This window comes from Lipotes vexillifer, unplaced genomic scaffold, assembly GCF_000442215.2.
Source record: "Lipotes vexillifer unplaced genomic scaffold, Lipotes_vexillifer_v1.1 scaffold308, whole genome shotgun sequence".
NCBI lineage: Eukaryota > Metazoa > Chordata > Mammalia > Artiodactyla > Lipotidae > Lipotes > Lipotes vexillifer.
The window spans coordinates 4,698,038-4,705,905 of record NW_006792985.1 but is presented as its reverse complement, the minus strand read 5'-3'; positions in this window follow the sequence as shown (position 1 = coordinate 4,705,905).

Sequence of the window (7,868 nt, the reverse complement as noted above, 5' to 3'; positions counted from 1 at the left end):
TCGGCATTCTTAAGTATTATTAATAATGATAATAATAAATAATTATTAAATAATCCATCCTTTCGACATCAATTTGTGGTATCACCTCTTTGATAAATCAGAAACATGTACAAAAGAGTAAAATTTTGAGCTCTTTATTTTCTACTTATATCTATTTGCCTTCCTATCTGATAAAGTAAATTCCCTCATGACCCTTTGTATTTTTCAAAATTTAGCTATTCGGGAACTTTCATTCTTCCACATAATTTTTTAAATGTTTGTTGAGCTTCTAAAAACAGTCCTGCTGGAATTTTAATGGCCTTGCATTGAGTATATAGACTGATTTGGTCAGATTAAAATCTTTATATCATGGAATGCTATCTCATCCATGAGTGTGTTGTCTTTCTCTTTTATTGAAATCTTCTGTTATATCCTGTGAGTTGTAAATTTCGCTCTCTAAATGTTGTGTGCATTCTAGATACTTTATAAAATTTGTTGTTACTATGAATGATACCTTATTTTCTAATTTATTTTCAGATTCATTATTGGTGTCACAGAGGAATATTGTTAACTCTGGCTGAATTCTCTTGTTAGTTCTAACAGCTCCTATTAGGTTTTCGATATAGATGATCATATCAAAGGAAAAGAATAGCAGTTTTAATTTTTCCCTTTCTAATCTTCCACCTTTTACATTCAGTGCTATGTTAAAAGTAGTAGTAATGAAGAAAATGCTTGTTTTCTTCCTAGTCTTAAAGGGAGTGTGTTCCTACAAATCTCCATTGAGTTTGATGTTTGCTTAGGGTTTTGGCATAAAATCTTTATCAAGTTAAGGAAGTCCTTTTTATTCTCAATCCTCTAAGAGGCTTTTCAAAAAATAAAAAATAAATATTTTAATTTAACCTTATAAAGTACTTTCTCTGCATCTACTTTTAATGTGGTAAGTTACATTGATAGACTTTCTAATGTTAAATCACCCTTACGTCTTAGGATGAACTCTCTTGATTAGGATGCACACTTGTGGGTTTAGGTAGCTAATATTTTCTTCAGAATTTGTGCATCTATGCTTATATGTAAACTTGTTTATACTTTTTTTCTTTCTTTCCTTCGACCATCCCCCTCTTAACTTTGTTGGCATTAATCTAGAATTTTAATTCTGGATCGTAACGGATATATGGTGAATCTATTTCAGTCAGTCCTTCATTTATATTACACTATCTTCCTGAACTTTTTTGTTTTTCTTGCTGGAATATTTTCTCTAAGAGAGTTTCCAAAAAGATATTTGTAGCAAAACCCTTTATGCATAAAAATATCTTTATTACATGTTTATACTTTAATGATGGTTTCTGTAGATATAAAATTCTAAGCTGCAAAATAATTTTAACATTTTGAAAATATTTCTCCTTTGCCATCTGCCTCTGGTGCTACAATTAAGAAGTCTGATGTCAAACTGATTCTTGTTCCTCTGTAGGTGATCTACTTCTTTGTTCCGGAAGCTTTTGTAAAGAACCCTTTGGTTTTTTTTTTTTTTTAACATCTTTATTGAGATGCTTTATAATGCATTATAAGATGCATTATAATTGCTTTACAATGGTGTGTTAGTTTCTGCTTTATAACAGAGTGAATCAGTTATACATATACATATGTTCCCATATCTCTTCCCTCTTTGTCTCCCTCCCTCCCACCCTCCCTATCCCACCCCTCCAGACAGCCACAAAGAACCGAGCCGGTTTCCCTGTGCCATGCGGCTGCTTCCCACCGGCTGTCTACCTTACGTTTGTTAGTATATATATGTCCGTGTCTCTCTCTCGCCCTATCACAGCTCACCCTTCCCCCTCCCCATATCCTCAAGTCTGTTCTCCAGTAGGTCTGTGTCTTTATTCCTGTTTTACCCCTAGGTTCTTCATAACATTTTTTTTCCCCTTAGATTCCATATATATGCTAGCATAAGGTTGTTTCCATCTCCGGGCTATTGTAAATAGAGCTGCAATGAACATTTTGGTACATGACTCTTTCTGAATTCTGGTTTCCTCAGGGTATATACCTAGTAGTGGGATTGCTGGGTCATATGGTAGTTCTATTTGTAGTTTTTTAAGGAACCTCCATACTGTTCTCCATAGTGGCTGAACCAATTCACATTCCCACCAGCAGTGCAAGAGTGTTCCCTTTTCTCCACACCCTCTCCAGCATTTATTGTTTCTAGATTTTTTGATGATGGCCATTCTGACTGGTGTGAGATGATATCTCATTGTAGTTTTGATTTGCATTTCTCTAATGATTAATGATGTTGAGCATTCTTTCATGTGTTTGTTGGCAGTCTGTATATCTTCTTTGGAGAAATGTCTATTTAGGTCTTCTGCCCATTTTTGGATTGGGTTGTTTATTTTTTTGTTATTGAGCTGCATGAGCTGCCTGTAAATTTTAGAGATTAATCCTTTGTCAGTTGATTCATTTGCAAATATTTTCTCCCATTCTGAGGGCTGTCTTTTGGTCTTGTTTATGGTTTCCTTTGCTGTGCAAAAGCTTTGAAGTTTCATTAGGTCCCATTTGTTTATTTTTGTTTTTATCTCCATTACTCTAGGAGATGGGTCAAGAAGGATCTTGCTGTGATTTATGTCATAGAGTGTTCTGCCTATGTTTTCCTCTAAGAGTTTGATAGTTTCTGGCCTTACATTTAGGTCTTTAATCCATTTTGAGCTTATTTTTGTGTATGGTGTTAGGGAGTGATCTAATCTCATACTTTTACATGTACCTGTCCAGTTTTCCCAGCACCACTTATTGAAGGGGCTGTCCTTTCTCCACTGTATATTCCTGCCACCTTTATCAAAGATAAGGTGACCATATGTGCATGGGTTTATCTCTGGGCTTTCTATCCTATTCCATTGATCTATCTTTCTGTTTTTGTGCCAGTACCATACTGTCTTGATTACTGTAGCTTTGTAGTATAGTCTGAAGTCAGGCAGCCTGATTCCTCCAGCTCCATTTTTTGTTCTCAAGATTGCTTTGGCTATTCGGGGTCTTTTGTGTTTCCATACAAATTGTGAAATTTTTTGTTCTAGTTCTGTGAAAAATGCCAGTGGTAGTTTGATAGGGATTGCATTGAATCTATAGATTGCTTTGGGGAGTAGAGTCATTTTCACAATGTTGATTCTTCCAATCCAAGAACATGGTATATCTCTCCATCTGTTTGTATCATCTTTAATTTCTTTCATCAGTGTCTTATAATTTTCTGCATACAGGTCTTTTGTCTCCTTAGGTAGGTTTATTCCTAGATATTTTATTCTTTTTGTTGCAATGGTAAATGGGAGTGTTTTCTTGATTTCACTTTCAGATTTTTCATCGTTAGTATATAGGAATGCCAGAGATTTCTGTGCATTAATTTTGTATCCTGCTACTTTACCAAATTCATTGATTAGCTCTAGTAGTTTTCTGGTAGCATCTTTAGGATTCTCTATGTATAGTATCATGTCATCTGCAAACAGTGACAGCTTTACTTCTTCTTTTCCGATTTGGATTCCTTTTATTTCCTTTTCTTCTCTGATTGCTGTGGCTAAAACTTCCAAAACTATGTTGAATAAGAGTGGTGAGAGTGGGCAACCTTGTCTTGTTCCTGACCTTAGTGGAAATGCTTTCAGTTTTTCGCCATTGAGGATGATGTTGGCTGTGGGCTTGTCATATACGGCCTTTATTATATTGAGGAAAGTTCCCTCTACACCTACTTTCTGCAGGGTTTTTATCATAAATGGGTGTTGAATTTTGTCAAAAGCTTTCTCTGCATCTATTGAGATGATCATATGGTTTTTCTCCTTCAATTTGTTAATATGGTTAATCACATTGATAGATTTGCGTATATTGAAGAATCCTTGCATTCCTGGAATAAACCCCACTTGATCATGGTGTATGATCCTTTTAATGTGCTGTTGGATTCTGTTTGCTAGTATTTTGTTGAGGATTTTTGCATCTATGTTCATCAGTGATATTGGCCTGTAGTTTTCTTTCTTTGTGACATCCTTGTCTGGTTTTGGTATCAAGGTGATGGTGGCCTCGTAGAATGAGTTTGGGAGTGTTCCTCCCTCTGCTATATTTTGGAAGAGTTTGAGAAGGATAGGTGTTAGCTCTTCTCTAAATGTTTGATAGAATTCGCCTGTGAAGCCATCTGGTCCTGGGCTTTTGTTTGTTGGAAGATTTTTAATCACAGTTTCAATTTCAGTGTTTGTGATTGGTCTGTTCATATTTTCTATTTCTTCCTGATTCAGTCTTGGCAGTTTGTGCATTTCTAAGAATTTGTCCATTTCTTCCAGGTTGTCCATTTTATTGGCATAGAGTTGCTTGTAGTAATCTCCCATGATCCTTTGTGTTTCTGCCGTGTCAGTTGTTGCTTCTCCTCTTTCATTTCTGATTCTATTGAGTTGAGTCTTCTCCCTTTTTCTCTTGATGAGTCTGGCTAATGGTTTATCTATTTTGTTTATCTTCTCAAAGAACCAGCTTTTAGTTTGATTGATCTTTGCTATTGTTTCCTTCATTTCTTTTTCATTTATTTCTGATCTGATTTTTATGATTTCTTTCCTTCTGCTAACTTTGGGGTTTTTTTGTTCTTCTTTCTCTAATTGCTTGAGGTGCAAGGTTAGGTTGTGTATTCGAGTTGTTTCCTGCTTCTTAAGGTGGGCTTGTGTTGCTATAAACTTCCCTCTTAGAACTGCTTTTGCTGCATCCCATAGGTTTTGGGTCGTTGTATCTCCATTGTCATTTGTTTCTAGGTATGTTTTAATTTGCTCTTTGATTTCTTCAGTGATCACTTCGTTATTAAGTAGTGCATTGTTTAGCCTCCACGTGTTTGTATTTTTTACAGATCTTTTCCTATAATTGATATCTAGTCTCATGGCGTTGTGGTCGGAAAAGATACTTGATACAATTTCAATTTTCTTAAATTTACCAAGGCTTGATTTGTGACCCAAGATATGATCTATCCTGGAGAATGTGCCATGAGCACTTGAGAAAAATGTGTATTCTGTTGTTTTTGGATGGAGTGTCCTATAAATATCAGTTAAGCCCATCTTGTTTAATGTATCCTTGAAAGCTTGTGTTTCCTTATTTATTTTCATTTTGGATGATCTGGCCATTGGTGAAAGTGGGGTGTTGAAGTCCCCTACTATGAATGTGTTAATGTCGATTTCCCCTTTTATGGCTGCTAGTTTTTGCCTTATGTATTGAGGTGCTCCTATGTTGGGTGCATAAATATTTACAACTGTTATATCTTCGTCTTGGATCGATCCCTTAATCATTATGTAGTGTCCTTCTTTGTCTCTTCTGATAGTCCTTATTTTAAAGTCTATTTTGTCTGATATGAGAATTGCTACTCCAGCTTTCTTTTGGTTTCCATTTGCATGGAATATCTTTTTCCATCCCCTTACTTTCAGTCTGTATGTGTCTCTAGGTCTGAAGTGGGTCTCTTGTAGACAGCATATATATGGGTCTTGTTTTTGTATCCATTCAGCCAATCTGTGTCTTTTGGTGGGAGCATTTAGTCCATTTACATTTAAGGTAATTATCGATATGTATGTTCCTATTCCCATTCTCTAAATTGTTTTAGGTTCGTTATTATAGGACTTTTCCTTCTCTTGTGTTTTTGTCTAGAGAAGTTCCTTTAGCATTTGTTATAAAACTGGTTTGGTGGTGCTGAACTCTCTCAGCTTTTGCCTCTCTGTAAAGGTTTGAATTTCTCCATCAAATCTGAATGAGATCTTTGCTGGGTAGAGTAATCTTGGTTGCAGGTTTTTCTCCTTCATCACTTTCAGTATGTCCTGCCACTCCCTTCTGGCTTGTAGAGTTTCTGCTGAGAGATCAGCTGTTAACCTTATGGGGATTCCCTTGTGTGTTACTTGTTGTTTTTCCCTTGCTGCTTTTAATATGCTTTCTTTGTATTTAGTTTTTGACAGTTTGATTAATATGTGTCTTGGTGTATTTCTCCTTGAATTTATCCTGTATGGGACTCTCTGTGCTTCCTGGACTTGATTAACTATTTCCTTTCCCATATTAGGGAAGTTTTCAACTATAACCTCTTCAAATATCTTCTCAGTCCCTTTCTTTTTCTCTTCTTCTTCTGGAACCCCTATAATCCGAATGTTGGTGCGTTTGACGTTGTCCCAGAGGTCTCTGAGACTGTCCTCCGTTCTTTTCATTCTTTTTTCTTTATTCTGCTCTGCAGTAGTTATTTCCACTATTTTATCTTCCAGGTCACTTATCCGTTCTTCTGCCTCATTTATTCTGCTATTGATCCCATCTAGAGTATTTTTCATTTCATTTATTGTGTTGTTCATCATCGTCTGTTTCATCTTTATTTCTTCTAGGTCCTTGTTAACTGTTTCTTGCATTTTGTCCATTCTATTTCCAAGATTTTGGATCATCTTTACTATCATTATTCTGAACTCTTTTTCAGGTAGACTGCCTATTTCCTCTTCATTTGTTAGGTCTGGTGCCTTTTTATCTTGCTCCTCCATCTGCTGTGTGTTTTCTGTCTTCTCATGTTGCTTATCTTACTGTGATTGGGTTCACCTTTTTGCAGGCTGCAAGTTCGTAGCTCCCGTTGTTTTGATGTCTGTCTCCAGTGGCTAAGGTTGGTTCAGTGCGTTGTGCAGGCTTCCTGGTGGAGGGGACTAGTGCCTGTGTTGTGGTGTATGAGGCTAGATCTTGTCTCTCTAGTGGGCAGGTCCACGTCTGGTGGTGTGTTTTGGGGTGTCTGTGGACTTATTATGATTTTAGGCAGCCTCTCTGCTAGTGGGTGGGGTTGTGTTCCTGTCTTGCTATATGGTTGGCATAGGTTGTCCAGCACTGTAGCTTGCTGGTCGTTGAGTGAAGCTGGGTGCTGGTGTTGAGATGGAGATCTCTGGGAGATTTTCGCTTTTTGATATTATGTGGGTCTGGGAGGTCTCTTGTTGACCAGTGTCCTGAAGTTGGCTGTCCCACCTCAGAGGCAGAGTCCTGACTCCTGGCTGGAGCAGCAAGAGCCTTTCATCCACTCGGCTCAGAATAAAAGGGAGAGAAAGTAGAGAGAATTAGTAGAAGTAGGAGGAAATAGGAAAGAAAGAAAGAAAGGAGGGAAGGAAGGAAGGAAGGAAGGAGGGAAGGAAGGAAGAAAGAAGGAAGACAAGAAAGGAAGAAGGCAAGAAGGAAAGAGGAGGGAGGGAGGAAGGGAGGAGGGAAGGAAGGAAGGAAGGAAAAAATACAGAAAGGAGATACAGTAAAATAAAATAAAGTATAATAAAGTTATTGAATTAAAAAAATAATTATTTAGAGAAAAAAAAAAGGGACGGATAGAACCTTAGGACAAATGGTGGGAGCAAAGTTATAGAGACAAAATCTTACATAGAAGCATACACATATACCCTCACAAAAAGAGGTAAAGTGGAAAAAATCATAAAACTTGCTCTCCAAGTCCACCTCCTCAATTTGGGACGATTCGTTGTCTCAAAAAGGGAAGGAAGGAAGGAAAGATAGAAAGAAGGTAAAGTATAATAGAGTTCTTTAAATTAAAATTAATTATTAAGAAAAAAATTTAAAAAAAAATGGTCGGATAGAACGCTGGGACAAATGGTGGAAGCAAACCTATACAGACAAGATCTCACACAGAAGCATACACATACACATTCACAAAAAGAGGAAAAGGGGAAAAAATCATAGATCTTGCTCTAGAAGTCCGCCTCCTCAATTTGGGATGATTCGCTGTCTATTCATGTATTCCACAGAGGCAGGGTACATCAAATTGATTGTGTAGCTTTAATCCGCTGTTTCTGAGGCTGCTGGGAGAGATTTCCCTTTTTCTTCTTTGTTCTCACAGCTCACAGGGGCTCAGCTTTCGACTTGGCCCTGCCTCGGCGTGTAGGTCGCTGGAGGGC